The sequence below is a fragment of the Castanea sativa genome, chromosome 12 (assembly GCF_040712315.1).
Source record: "Castanea sativa cultivar Marrone di Chiusa Pesio chromosome 12, ASM4071231v1".
NCBI lineage: Eukaryota > Viridiplantae > Streptophyta > Magnoliopsida > Fagales > Fagaceae > Castanea > Castanea sativa.
Window position 1 is genome coordinate 44,519,604 of NC_134024.1, and position 16,431 is coordinate 44,536,034.

At 33.2% G+C, this 16,431-nt stretch overlaps 1 long non-coding RNA gene across 1 annotated transcript; it reads right to left on the bottom strand.

Moving 5' to 3' along the window:
* Window positions 1–975: 975 nt before the first annotated feature.
* On the bottom strand, window positions 976–1,533 carry LOC142619365 (uncharacterized). Its single transcript, XR_012841486.1, has 3 exons — window positions 1,458–1,533; window positions 1,271–1,361; window positions 976–1,100 (listed from the first exon to the last, which is right to left on the bottom strand). It is a non-coding gene; the product is annotated as an uncharacterized LOC142619365 (long non-coding RNA).
* Between the last annotated feature and the right edge of the window lie 14,898 nt (window positions 1,534–16,431).

Here is a 16,431-nt window from a genome sequence, read left to right on the forward strand (position 1 = left end):
GATCATTGTCATGGGTTCAGTACGGGGTGGGTCTATGGGCAAACTGGGTGCACTGGAGCTGGTGGATGGGTTTGAGGGTGTCTCAGGGTGCATAGGAGGGGTCAACTGAGAATGAATACCGAGATCGAAACTGGGCTGCAAAGGTGGGGTGGGTGAAGGGACCTCGGGCTGAGGAGATGCATCTACCATGGGTGGAGGGACCTCGGGCTGGAGAGATGCGTGCGGGATAGGTGCAAGTATCTCAACACTACTTACAACCCGAGCGGTTGTTGCACACCGACCACGGCCCCTAGCTGCACTTGTCCTTCGGCTTGCTGTAGCAGACCGACCATGGCCCCTAGTTGCGCTTGTGCTTGGGCTTGCTGTAGCAGGCCCACCACAGCCCCTAGCTGCAGTAGCACGGGTTGGTGTACGCACAGGTGCTGCGCTTGTGCTTGGGGTTGCAATAGCTGCTGATTCAGTCTCATGCCCATTGTTTGCATCTCCATTTGGTGCAGGACCACCACCAAGCCCAGCCAGATCATTTAGGATGCGTCGGACATGGTTGTGGGCTCGGCTGCCCACAGGAAGCATCTCCAACAGAGAAAGAACCAGTACAATTAGATTTGAGACATTTACGTATCAATTGTAGAATGGATAATATAGTACTTATTAATCTACCCAAATACTCAACTAAGATATATCTAATTAGAACACATTACCGATATATCTAATTTTGCGCTGTTGCGGTCGACATACTTTCGAGTGACTGGACGGTACCAGCGGTAATAGTCATGATCGCGAGGCATCTCACCAGTCTGAGGAGGTGCATGGCAAAGTCGTTGTTGTCCCATATCCCATGTAAGGATATACGGTCCATGCTCCTCCCTCCAATTCTTCTCCACCTTCCCACGCAAGTCTATTCAATGCAGTCTTTCATCGTACACAACATGGTCGGGCCGCTCTTGTGCCAACCCAAACTGACGAAGGACACAATCTGGGTGGTGTATCTCTACTATGCAAAAACACACAAGTGGCACCCTTGCCGTCCACGTATCCCTCCCTGCAACGCAAAAGTCAGGAAGGTGGCCGAAGTCTGCCTCGTATGGCTGCCACACAATCTACAATAGAAACAAAAAACAATTATCATAACATCAAGTTTATTAAAACAAGGGAGAATACATAGATAAAGGGAAAAACAAAAATTAAAACAGAAGATGTGTTAAAGGATGAAACAATCATATTCTTAAGGAAAATTAACATAACCAAACAGAATTTTTGTTTGCCATACTTGGTCCGGCTGAATTCTAACTAATTGCTCGCGATAGTGGATCAAGGCCATGCCGGATGGCCTACTCTTCGAGCTTGGCACCCGCACCCACCTACAGTTATAAGCGAATAACATAAGATAAGATAATACCCATGTTATAGTTACTAAGAAGAGTACATTGCACACACAATATTAGAAAAATACTTACTTAAATGCAAGTGGAGCATATGGCCATGGGCCATAATCACATCCAGGTGGGGGCTCTATCCTCGGGCACAAGAATGGCAACTTTGTCCATGCCCAATACTGGACCAATGTGCACGCCCCACCAATCTTCGATGCCCCTTTCTCGCTTGCCCGACACAACTCTCTGTACAACCAGGCCAAGCAACCACTACCCCAACTATACTGTGGTGGATCACGAAGGTCACGCAGGAACACCAAGAACATCAAATGCACCCTATCTCCCGACTTGTCCATGAAAAGCTTATCCCCTAGCAGCGCTAAAATATAGCACCGAGCATACTGGTGTATCTGCATCTCCGTTGCGTCATGAGGCAGTGGCACTGCAATGGCGTGAACAAGGCGGCTGATGAGAATTCTTTGCCCCACCAAAGTTTTGTTGTCATTCGCCGGAGTAAAACCAAGCAACTCCATACACAGATCTCGCCAATCCCCATCCACCACAGCAGTTGGCCCAACCAAGACCTCACCGTCTATAGGAAGTCCGAAAATGACCTCCACATCTTGTAGGGTGATTGACATCTCACCATGTGGAAGATGGAACGTATGCGTCTCCGGCCGCCATTGCTCAACTAGGGCCGAAATTAGGCAATGATCTATCTCTCTGGAAGGGACCCCAAACAATCCTTCCAACCTTAGCAACTTGATAATGTCAATCAACCAATTATCTCCCATCTAAATGCTTGCCATCTCCTTAGTGCGACCACGACACATAAGTGGGCCCAGGTCCTGCAAAATCCATAAAAATTATAGCGATTGTTACAACTACAAATTGTGTTTTGAAAGAACTTGCTAACTAAAAGTCAAAGACAACGTAAAAATTAAAGCGGTTGTTAGAACTAGATATTTCACCTCGCCATTCCAAATGTCCTCTGATCGATGATATCGTTGTCGCATCAACAATGACTCGTCAAGTGGACCAAGGTGCAAGATCTGTGGCTCGTCATCAATCCGAGGCTCCATACTGCAAACATTCAGATACTCAACTGTGACATCATTAATAGTGTGGGGGCAAAGGAATGTTATTCTACATGCAAGGAAATGTGACTAAACATGAGATAGATCCCCATTCAAAATAAGACTATATATTGCAACATCTCAAAATGGAATACAGAAAAAACTAGTTGGGACAAAGGGAGGAATGATTTAAATGGGAATGCTAAAACAAGAGTTTTTGGATACTTATAATTGAAATGTGTTTTGATGTTATGATGCCCTTGAAACTCAAACTCTGTTTTATGACACCAATGCACCCATCTGTATACCGGAAAACCAAGCTCAACATGATGAACTGAATAGATTAAGGTGATTGTCAAATTGTTAAGGTAAAGTTTAAATCCAAAGAGATTTGTTTAATTTTCTGAAGACAGCAGTGTGACAGTCTAACAGATGTTGTTTGTTAAAGTTAAAGAGTAGTTAGAATTATCTTGCCTAGTATACTAAGAAATTTTCATATAATTGATACAAATACACCAATTTGATTTTGTGGATAGGGGGAAGTTGAGTTTTAATGTCATTTTAATATTTTTAATGTCAATTTGGGCAAGTTGAAGATGCTAAATGTGTTATAAAATTATAGACAATGCTTATAGTATCACTATCATATCTTGGAAATAAGTTGACCAAGAATGGTCGTCTTACCATTTGTTTCTAGATGCCCAAGATGAAATTAGCTCAAGATCATTACAGTCACATTTTTGAAATGAAATGTTTTCAGAGCAAAGTGCTAGACTTGAAAATCAAGCTGCCATATGTGCATTTTCTATGATTTTTTCCCCATAAGTTTCATATAAATTGGTGCTTCTTAAAACATGTTCTATATGGCTTATAGCATCTCTTATTTGCTTGCAGGGTAGTCACTCTGATATTGATGCAAAACAAAGCGATGTCCTTATAAGGTATCAAAACTCAAAAGCACAAAATAATTCACAATTTTTTTTCTTTAAATTTTCCATAGAAAAAAATAAGGTATCAAAACTCAAAAGCCCCAATTTTTTTATAAAAAATTCGTAATTATAACCCAAGAACAAAAATAAAAGCACAAATTTCTCTAATTTTGAGCGCAATGAAGAAATTTGCATCATTCTTACACATTTTATAAGTATTACACTTTGGAAGAGTTCTGCAACATTTGCAACCACCCCATAACAAAGATTTTACTAACATTAATCCCAACAGCTAAACACATATCAAGCATTATTACCCAGAAACCAACAAAAACAGAGACAAAAACAGAATATGCCAGCAACCCAAATCATACAACAAGTAACAAACCAAATTCGTCTAACTTAAATCTTACACTAACAAGAAAAACTAAAGCACTAACAACAGACATTATCAAACACAAACACTTGGCAAAACCCAAATGGAATAATTATTTAAAAAGCTCAAAAACATACCTGCAAACTTCCGTTGGTAGGGACAAAAGGGATTTTAAAGGATCGCCTGAAGCCGGTTGTGAGGAAAGAGGAGACCGTTTGAGGGTGAGGGTGATTTCCGTTGAACGCCGAGGGGTTGAGGGTGACTGGTTTGGGTGTTTGAGTGAGAGTGTTTGAATTTTAAGTGAGAGTGTTTCAGAGAGAGCGTATGAGAGATTGAGAGAGTGTGAGTGTTTGAGTGAGGTTGAGAGAGTGTGATTGTTTCAGCGAGAGGTTTGAATATGGGCGTGTGTAGATTTCGAGTCGTATAAACTCAATTTCTACGTGGCTACACGTGGAAAATTTGTCCACGTAATGGTATTGACGAACACTACAAATCGAGTTTTAAAAGCTCGAGCTTTTCTTGGATCTCGAGTTTATAAAACTCGAGATGCTAGTTTCCTACATTCTTTTACACAGTGACAACTAACGAAAATGTTAGATATTGAATGGTAAATGGCAACAAAATTCTGTGTGGTGGCTGATTTGTTTAGTGGGTTTTGTTTTCGTTGTGGGTTTGATTTGGTGGTGTGGGAAGGGAGAAGATTGCTGCAGGAGAGAGAGGAAAAAGAAGAGAAGAGTAAGTGTTCCCTCCTACCTACTGTGAATAATATCATTAAAAATATAGTAAATATTCATTTATCATGGATTAAGCTTAAATCCATACACTACGTCACATCAAACTGTACCATCCCGATAAAATAAGGTTTACCAAGGCTCAAAATGTGATTTGGCCACAATATGTTAATGGACCTTCAAGTATATTATTTGAGTCACATCCAACTTGTTTTAGGAAACAAAAAATCCAATTGATGGAAGTTGATTCTAACAAATAATCCAAGCCAAGTAGAAGATAAAGTGGTGAGATAATAAGGTAAAGCAAACAAATTTTATTGTAATTACTAAAAATTGCTCTAATAAAACCTAATTCGTCCAATTCTTTGAAAAAAAATATACAAATAAAAACATAGAGACATACAAAAAATAAAACAAAAACTAATAAAAGTATACTTCAAGAATCCAGTGGCGAAGCCACCCCAAAAGTGGGCAAAAAAAATTCAACCACAAAAAGTTTAGGGATCTTAATGACTTATATCCAAATGTCAATTGTTGAATTTATTGTGTGTTTATATTACTATACATGTTTATTTTTATTTTTATGTTTCTATTTACATTAGGAGTGTGCACATGCATATGATATTTAGTTATTACAATGTATTGGTTTGACATGTGCCAAAAATTTGCATCTTCGCTAGCATTTTTTACTTGAAAAATATTTTAGGTTCAGCTTTTTCATTTGCAACAATCCTCATTTTAGAAGTGGATTATTTAAATTACTTTAAAAGTATATGCTATGGATTGCTTACGAATAATTTTCTTTTATTCCTAATAAATATAATGCAGACAGTTTTATAAGAAAAAAAAAACATAATTTAATAAAAAAAGCAAGAACTATTTTTGAAATCAAAATTTTCAAATAGTTTAAACAACTTTTTTTTCCTCATCCATACTCTCTACCTCTTCTTTATCATATTCTATTTACAAGAATGTTATCAGGAGTTCGGGTAATCTAAGTTGTAATAGCACATCACTGTCTTAATGACAACTGCATCTGCGATTTAAAGAGTGGTTTTAAGCTCCTGTTAGGTATGTAATTATGCAATTTGTATATGTATCTATTTGTAACATTTTTAGTCTGGTTCCTAATAAAAATTGAAATTAGCATATTGTTGCAAGTCTTCTATGTGTAGCAGAATTCATATTAGTGAGAATTAACTGCCTTGACAATTTTAATGGTCTTTATATGATTTTTGGGAAAATATTTTTGTGTATGATCAATCAAGGCTTGTTTAAGATAATCTATCTTATAATTTAATTGTGTTTTTGGTTTTTTTTCCTCATATTTCATCAATATCAACCATTTTAAATATTAATAGATTATATAGAGATTCACTAAGCACCTCAAGGAAATTTGAATGTGTATTTCAATGAAAAACTTAAAAATATTAATTATCTATTCACTCATAATACTTAGTGGTTATTTTTCTTTTCATTATTTATTTATATTTATTTATTGTCATTTTTATGTTTATGTTTACTTTTATATTTATAATTTTCACAACTGTATTGTTTTCATACCCTTATCTATACATAAATACACAATTGTAGTGGTTTCTTTATTTACTATAGTAAGATACTAAGCTAAAGGAAACAAATTTTATTGTGATTACTAAAATTTGCTCTAATAAAACCTAATTTTTCTGACTCCTTGAAAACAATATACAAACAAAAACATAGAGACATATAGAAGTAAAACAAAAACTAATAAAAGTTTATTACAAGAATCTAGTGGCGAAGCCACCCCATAAAACGGCAAAAAAAAAAAGGTCTGAGTTCAACCACAAAAAGTTTAAGGATCTTAATGACTTATATCTAAATGTCAATTATTGAATTTATTGTGTGTGTGTGTGTGTATATATATAATTATACGTGTTTATTTTTATTTTTATGTTTCTATTTATATTAGGAGTGTGCACATGCTTATGTATATTTACTTATTACAATGTATTGGTTTGACATGTACCAAAAATTTTCATCTTCATTAGTATGTCTGACCAGAAAAATATTTTAGGTTTAGCTTTTTCATTTGCAGCAATCCTCATTCTAGAAGTGGACTATTTAAATTACTTTAAAAGTATATGCTATGGATTGCTTATGAATTGTTTTCTTTTATTCTTAATAAATATAATGCAGACATGGTTCTATAAGAAAAAAATATATAATTTAATAAAGAAAGCAAGAAATTTCTCAAATAGTTTAAGAAACTTTTTTTTTTTTTAATTTCCTTATCCACACTCTCTCTCACTTCTTTATCATTTTCTTTTTTTCAAGAATGTTATTGGAAATTCGGCTAATTTTAGTTGGAATAGCGCACCATTGCCTTGATGACAACTACATAGGTTGTTTGTAGAGTAGCCCTAAGCTCCTGTATGGAAGATATGGTATGAAGAAACACTATAACTTTGAATGTTGTAGCTTTTTGTGTGAGGTACTAATTCTTACCTTTTCCTTCCTTTTTTTTTCATTTCTATTGCTGTTTTATTGCTTTGATTATCTTCTATGTAGTTTAGGTTTATTGCTTTGATAGTTAGAAAGCATGCTAGGTTAGTTAGAGGTAGTTTTGACTATGTGTTGCTTGCTGTGTTTCTGGGCAGGGATGTGTATGCATGCTTGACCATGCGTATGCAAATCCATGACTCTGTGTGACGGAGAAAAAATGGTGAAAATGAAAGATGTTTTAGAAAGCTAAGTTGCTTAGAGAAAAGAAATAATAAACTAGCTCTTGAAGAGACATACTCTTGGAATAATACCTTATAGGCAAATTTCTTGGATTCAAATTCAACTAGTTACAATAAAGGTAGCTTTGCTTATTTATAGATACATAGGCAAGCTGCTGATTGGATAGAAAGTTAGTTACAAGAACCTACCATGTGGCTGCCATGTGATTGGCCAAAGCCTAACAAACATCTTTAACTAACTAATTGGCTATTGCCCCTTATCACTAACAATCTGTCAACTAAGCACTAGTAAACAACTAGCTTTAAAAATGATCTACTTATCATACTACATAAACACTAGTAAACGACTAGCTTTAAAAATGAACTGCATCAAGACTATCTCATTTTGAAACACGCTTGTCCTCAAGTGTGGCTAGTTGTAAGATGATTTGGTGCATGACAGGGTAGCAAGTGATGCACATTGGAACTGTTGGAGAATATGCATATGATCTAGTAGTTCTATTGATTTGCATTTTCATTAGTTGTTGTATTAAGCTACTACATCATGCTAGAGATTAAGGTCTATTGTTGCTTTGTGTCAAGGCTACAAGTGTAAGCAGCCATGCAGATGCTCTTGCATCCAACCTTCTTTAATTTGACCATTGGTTTGGGACTAGCTTTCCGCTTCTTTGGCTGCAATGTGTAATGATCTCTTTTCTTGTATAAGCTAGATGTGTTACTCCTTTCACTCGAAATGGTTTGATATGGACATCATCTTTCACACCAGAGTAAGAGATGGTAAACATCCATGGGTGTCACTTCACAAAGAACATAATCTTGAAAGTCATTAATTAAGCACTAAGCACTTTCTAGAATCTCTAACTTCACCTCCTTTCTTGAAGTAAGATAACTTTTGTGGTTGGGGCTGGTCTTGATTCTTCAATTCAAGATTGTTAATAACTTCTTGTGACACCATATTCTCGTAACTACTTCTTCTAAGCCACTCGTCATTCTTCATTTCTTTCTTCGAAACTTGCAAAACGTTTGTTACTAATGATAAATCCTCTTCTTACTTTATATGGGCATCTTCTTCTTCTTCCACGTATTGATCATATACAGGTTCTTGAATGCATTCCCCTCCTCTATTGTCTTCAATTATCAATACACTATCAAACATTTCTTCTTCTTCTTTTTCTTCATATATTGGAAATTCTTCATCTTCCTAGTCTTCACAACCTTTAATCATCAAAGCTTTACCCTTGCCTTGAGCATTAACTCCCCCTTTCTTGCAATCTGTGGCCTTGTGCCCGGCTTCTCCACACTTGTAGTATTTAAATGTAAAGTTTTGTGTTGCTTTAGTGACTAGTTTTACTGTACTAGAAGTTGAAGGCAAAAGTAAGCAATCCATTTTAAGAAAGTTTTGACACCACTACTTTTATGGGAAATATAAAAAAAAACTGTCAAAACATTAATTGCTTTTTTTTTTCATAAAAATTTTCTTTAAATGGATTGTTAACCATTGTCCTAAGGGTATTTGTTAGCATTTTCTTTAGAAAATTACTTAGGAAAAAAGTTTTATAACTAAGAAATTAAGAAAGTTTTGCCACGCCAGCCTTAGATTATCAACCTTTCAATAGGCCCCATTCAATGTTACCCTTTACAAATTGTACTTTCATTGCGTTTGCTTCCCCTTATGGAATGTAATGCTTTGTTACTTTCTTTGAATGTTATTGAGATTTTGAAAATGACTATCTAATTATCTCTCTCTCCTAGGCAACAATTTTGAATTTTGGGTCATGTTAAAGTAGCTTTTAAAGACGCATGATCTAACTTGCATCAAATACTTTACTGTAGACCATGATCTTTTATAGCTCATTGTAGAATTGATATTCTCAAAGGGAATTTAGTGAATCTTAAATAAAATAAAATAAAAAATGTGAAGATGCACATAGTTGTGTGAATTGTCATTTTCACCGTTAAATTTTTTAATTTTTGTCATTTTAATCCTTGAACTTTTAATTTTTTCATAACGTTAGTCATTTCATCCATTGATATTTATAAAATTGACATCATTCACGTATGGAATACACTTTTTTAAACAACTAGTAATGATGAAATGACTAATCTGAAAAAAAAAAAAAAATATATATATATATATATATATATATATATATATTTGATATCTAGAAAATATTAAAGTTTCAATCTAGTTCTCAAAACTTGAAAAGTTGCAATCAAGTTACAAAATGATTTTAAAAGTCACAAATTGGAATTGTAATGTACTCTCCAAGCATAAGATGCGTTTTGTTTCACAAGAACTAAGAAATTGGAATATACTTCAACTTGTATACCTTGGAAAATACCTTTGATATACACGTTTTCTCCCCAAGCCAGCCAACCAACCGATACAAATCTTATGCTCGTTGTCCTTTTGGCCCCACCAGAATCTCTCATAAGTCCTTGCAATTCATCATGCATTGAATCCGAAAGCCTGAAGCAATTTCATAGTAAAAGCTGGTATTGAATTTGCTACTGCCTTCATTAAAACTTCACTTTCCCTTTCTTTAGAATAAAGTTTATCTTCAAATTAATTTGGAGTAAAATTTTTCAAACTAATTTAAAATGGTGGCATGTATCCTTCCAACTTGACTCATCTAAACCCTACACTACCCATAATTTGAATTTTATTTATTTTTTCGATAAAACGCAACTAACCAAAATTAACCATAGCTGGTGTGGGATTTAGAGTTAGAAGGACACATCACCAATTTAAAATAATTTAATGAGTTTCTTTCAAAATTAGTTTGCTGAAAAACTTTATCTCTCTCCTTATTCCATTGCATTAGCTTTAATATTCCATAAAGTAATTCTTATAGATCTACGCACTAAAAAGAAGGCACACCAAGAATAATATAATAAACATCACAACTTCATTAATTTTTTTTATATACATAATTGATTCTTGTATTTCTCCATTGAAAATATAAAAGTATTGAGTTTTTTTTTTGAAATAAAAATTATACTCTAATATAATTTAAATGTATATATGTGATAAGTTTTTTCTTAAAAACTTAAATTCTGGCCCTGCCTCCTTTATTTATTAAACAAAAATTATTTATAATTATAAAGTGACTATCACGCTAGGCTAAACGACCAAATTGAATCAGAAAGCGTCTGCCCGTAACACCATAAATTCAAATTTTATTTAAAAGGGTGAGCCCCAGTACCCCTGTTCAAGCAAAAGCTGAGGCTGGGCTGTCCTATCCTTAATTGAACTAAATATGAGTAATGTCATCATAGAAGAAGACAACCAGAATATTAGGCCAGTGCTCCTTGACTCCTTGGAGAACAGCAAATCTCTGGTTAAAGATATTCAGCTCCTCTGAATGCAACAGATAAAAATATCTCTTTCAACTGAGTTCCAAGAGAAGCCAATCCTCTCAGGCTCTGGCAGGATGGCTCATTAACCAATCTTTTGTTATAACTTCAGTTGGCCCTCCCTGTTTTGAGGAGATTTTTTCTGAGGAGGTTAGACTGTTCTGATGTAATTTGTTTAGTTTTCAATAAAATCTTTCGCTTAGTTTTTCTATTAAAAAATATAAAAATTCCCTTTTGTCGGAGAAATCCGCTAATACATGAGATAGAAGTTTACTGCCTAAATACAACTCCCTCAAAGGTGCTTCCAAAGTATAAGATGTTATTTTCTTTAGACCCTTTCTTTTGTTTCTCCAAGCAAAGGTCTAGAAGATTCACTGGCAATCCAAAGAATAGGGAATGTAGAAGCAAAAGTTTGGCTTGGAAGTTTGGTTCCAAATCAATTTAGAGTTATCTTTTCCAACTTATTACGGTGGTGATTTATAAGATAAGCTGTGAATTATTTAAAAAGGTCATGTGACTAATTCTATGCACGGATGACCTCTTTAATTACCACATAATAGGTTGGAGGAAGGTAGCTCCCAATTGGTTTTGAGCTAAACTTTTTTCTAAAACTATTTGTTTAGGTTAAAATCTAAATTACACTCTTGAAATTTTGGCAAATTGTTATTCTCGTCCTTAAAATTTGATTTTTGTCATTTTAGTCGTCAAACGTTTTAGTAGTTTTGTCAAATTGGTCTTTCTATCAATTGTTGTCTATAAAATGCCATTAAATCCAAGAAAACAACGTATCACATATGTGAATAGTATCTGTTTTATAAAGAGCAGCGGAGGGATCAATGGAATGACAATTTACCCAAACTTAGCTCCCAATTGGTTTTGAGCTAAACTTTTTTCTAAGACTATTTGTTTAGGTTAAAATCTAAATTATACCCTTGAAATTTTGGCAAATTGTTATTCTCGTCCTTAAAATTTGATTTTTGTCATTTTAGTCGTCAAACGTTTTAGTAGTTTTGTCAAATTGGTCTTTCTATCAATTGTTGTCTATAAAATGCCATTAAATCCAAGAAAACAATGTATCACATATGTGAATAGTATCCGTTTTATAAAGAGCAATGGAGCAATCAATGGAATGACAATTTACCCAAACTTACTAAAAGGGTATAATTTAGATTTTGCATATTATTTTTATGAGATATTCCTTACTAGCCGCGAACTTACGCGTTGAGCGTAATAATTTTTTTAAGGCGATTTCATTAAATTTATTTTAACCACCAAGTGTGGCTCAGTAGCTTGTGGCTAGCGGTAAGATCCCACCGCAAATGGGGACTAGTTGAGGTGCATGTAAGCTGACCCCAACACCCCATGAAAAACCAAAAAAAAATTATTATTATTAATAATTTTAATTTTTACAATTTAGATTAATTTAATAAAGAGTAATGTATTCTTTTATATATATATATATATATATATATATATATATATAACCAAAACATCTGAAACTCCCACAATTTTTCACGTCACCACTATTTTCTTTTTCTTTTTATTTTAATAGACCAACTCTCGGTCTCTCATGCAGCCCCTTTGTCATCTGCTTCTTTCTTCTATCTTTTAGTCACGCTTCACTCTGCTCCTCTCTCAAACCCTAAAACGCTAGCCTTATTTGTCTCCACTCCAGTCATGTATCTTCTCCACTATTTGGGTATTGGTCACGTTTCCCTACCTCTAGTATTCCCCTCCCAATTGCTTCTCTGCCTTCTAGATTTCAATTATTTTGAAAAAACACAGTTTGGAACTTGGTGTATGAATTATATAAAATGTCTAATATGTATTGGTGTTATTCGATTTGATTATATTGGTTGAAACTTGGCTATATGATGTTTTTAGAATGACTTGACTATTTAAATCTTATATGACTTTAAAAGGTTTGCTTCTCAGTTGAATGCAGTTCAACTATTTGAAAAAATTCCTCTTTCAAAATATGCACAATACATCTAATATGAGTGTGTATATTGTGTTTGTTTGTATGCTTTTAAACATGCACCATTGTTTGTAGTGTGAAACCCAGTTGAGATTTTCACCATTTCAATCAATCTTTTTTTTTTATAATAAACACACAAGATAGTCTAAAGAATTACATAAAAATTATTACCTTTTTGTTTGATAAGTTGTGGTATTTTTTTCAATGGAAACGATTAATATATGCTCAAGATAATGAGCATGAGCACATCGTAACATTAAAAAATTATGCTTAAAAAGATTTCTTCTTTCAACTTTATTCTGCAATGTTTTATATCCTACAATGTTCTGTTGATCAAATTGGCTGCAACCTAATAATCCTAAGTAGGTGACATTATCTGCCCATTTAGTAAGCCATTCTTTTTCACATCTTTGCTAAAACTTCTATTTTGTAGAGTGCTTTGATATGCTTATCTAAGCAACATTTTGTGCTAACCTTATATGAATTTTCTAATATGTGTTGGTGTAGTTGGATTTGATTATATTGGTTGAAACTTGGATATATGATGTTTCCAAAATGACTTTCCTATTTAAAATATGTTAATTATCCTTAATTTATTGTTAAGTTGGTGCTAAATGTTATTCAAAATCATATTTTGAGAGGTACTTTTTGGTTTTTTTTTTTGGATTATTCCAATCTTCTATTAAATTTGATTGAAATAGTAAGCTTATAACTTAATCACCATTATGATTTCAAATTTTATTTTTCTTGCTACCAGTTTGATAGTTATTGTCATTGAAAGTGTCAAAGTTTATAATTTTAGTACAAATTTTGTAGTTTGTTATTTTGATTATCATGTTTAGTTTCTGCAGAAATATAATAACGATGACTATGAAAGGCTTATTTTGTTTATTATTTTAATTTATGAAGGGATCTAAGAATATATTCCGCTCTCAAAATGGTTTTTTACCCCAATTGTTTTAGGGGCTCTATATACTTGAGAGACTCTTTGAAGTTTGAAGTTTCTAAGTATGCTCTTAGTTTTCAATATTAATTTCTAGTGTCTATGTCAAATTTATCTTTCATACCCCCCTCTCTCTCTTTTTGTATCATTGCGTTATTATTTTATTGTTATTATTTTTTTAATAACGATTTCTGTGTGGTCAGTCAAAAAAAGTGGGAATGTAATTTATATATAAATATATATATATATATATATATATATATATATATATATATATATATATATATAATTATAGGTTATTTTTGGTAGTGTAATTGGGATTCGGCCATCTTTATATAGCTGTTGGGTATGATTTTTTTTTAAAAAGATTCTATTGATCATTGATGGAATGTAACACCAACTCTTCTAAGTTTATGAAAATTATTCTGAATGAAAAATGTCAACAAAAACTTATTTCTTTCGGTAAGTTAATTACTTACTTTCAACAAAAATAATTGTCAACAACTTTCTTTAAATTATCCCGTGCATCGCATGAGCTAGCAACTAGTTGTTATATATAATGAAATGCCTTAACAAAATAAACAATTATACTATCAATAAAAGTATTGGAGTTCAATTAAGTTGAAGTATTTTTTTTTTACAAGTATAATACGGGAAACGAAACAATTAATACGTTGAATCATAGAATTTCTGTAATTTCATACTTAGCATTTTTGTTTTGTACTGAATGCTCTTAATTAGATGTGTTTCCAAAATTAACATTAGTAGGCATGTCACATTTTTATTTAGCTTTCCCATCTCAGTATCTCATTACTACGTACTGCCATGTCTACATCTCTAATTGCACACATTTCCTCTTCATCTTCCCCTTCAAAAACCAAATATGAGTATAGTCTTAAAAGAGGTTGATCAATGATTTACCAGAATAATTTTTTTTTACATATACGATTAATTATACAATTGAATTGTAAGTTCTTTTTTTTTACGAATTAAAAAATCAAATGTGAACTTTTATGAATAAACTAGTTTTTCAGTAATGGTATTGGGGTAATCTTACCCTAAAAAGAATAAGTTCATAAATGTTGTTATTTGTTTTCCTCCATAGTTTATTGACTGACTCAAATTCTGTATGGTCATCTGGTTTTTGAGTCTGGACTTGGAAGTTTCTTTGTTGTCGTGGATGGTTTTTTTTTTTTTTTTTAAACACCCTTAATCATGGTGCACCATGTCAACATGAGAAAATAAGGAAGGAATAAAGCATTGTTTTATTATTTTTTGAAACTGAGTTAGAATATTGACTTTGCCAAGCATGATGTTGGAACTCTCTCTCTCTCTCTCTCTCTCTCTCTCTCTCTCTCTTATATGTTTTCACTATAAACACCTTCATGAGATAAACATTACAAATTATTTACACAAACCTTGGTGTACTATCATCTTTGCAGTAATTGGGCGAAGATAAGCAGGCAACTGGCTAGGAGCACATAGTATTTTGATGGTCAAGGTTGCCTGGAGTGGTATGTATCAATTTTTATTTTTACTTTTAAAAAAAAAAAGCATGTTCACTGTGGTTTACTTTTATATGTAATTATTTATATATTCATATATTACAAAAATATGATACTCCTGCCAAAACAGTTCACAAATTTAACCCATTTTAGAAGTGGAAAAGGAGTTGGATTTGTCAATTTGATTATGAATAAATGATATTCTTTGAACCTGCTATTTTGTACTACTTGTTCTTTTTGTGTTAAACAATAAAAACAAAACCATGATTGGAATTTTGCTTAATCAGCTTAGTTTCCTCAAACTTTTAACATGGTATGGAAGAGTTTCTTATGATTATGATTTTGTTTATCAGTTTAATTGTCTCTCTAAGTAAAATAGGGCATTTATATCTGAATTTCTTTAGTTGCAAACCTGCAACTTTCAATATGGTCTAGGCACTCTAATTGTACAATAGCAACTTAGCAAGCATCATTTTTTGAAGTTTCGATCTTATTCATTGTTCGTTTTTTTTTTCTTTGGGTTTTTGTCAAGTTTGGACATTCCTTCATGTGTTAGGCATTGTACAAATTTTTTAAGAAGAAAATATAAAAGGAAATAAATAATTATAGAATCAATTTGAAATAGTGTGTGGTACGTTTTATGCAAAAAAAATACAAACTACACCTTTTAAGTTAAAATGAATGCCTATTTTCTTCCATAAAGTTTTATTTTGTCATTTTATTTTCATCCTCAAAGTTGACATTTGTTGTTGAGTTGATCTTTTTGTCCATTCAGTTATAAAATTCTCCTTAAATCTTCTTCAAAACAACATAGCTTTGATTTCTATCCTAGTTTTATGCAATAAAATTTACTTACCTAATGATTCATGACTCCAATAGCTCCTCTTCTAGCAACCAAAAAAGAGAGACTCCAATAGCTCCCCCACCATGTCCATTTTTGACTAATATGCTTGGAAAACCTCATATTGACATACCAAAACAACTTGATCTAGCATGACAATTTTTTCGTCATCAACATGTCTAATTGGTCGTTGAAGTTGCAAAAAAGCTACAAGTTCACCAATGCAATAATGATGTCGGCCCCATGTTGTGCAGTTGTGCTCGGTTTGCCTTGAAGTTGAGGTTGAACGAGGACAGCTTTAATGTGGCCACCAATTCCATCGTGGTGGTAACTCATGAGTGAGGAATTTGAAAAATTTTAGGATGATTTAGATTTAGATTATTGTGATTGTTTTGTGAGTTTTGGGTATTGGTGTGATTTGTTATTTGAAATTTCAAATGTGTTTTGGCTTAAATTAATATTTGAATATTTTTTTACTTTTAATTCCTTAAGTTCTTGGTTAGATTTTTAGATTCTGTTGAGGCTATAAGATGGGGTGTGGACTTCTTTTATTGTTTGGTAGAAGGTGGAATAAGTTAGAATTTTGATCAAATTAGCTC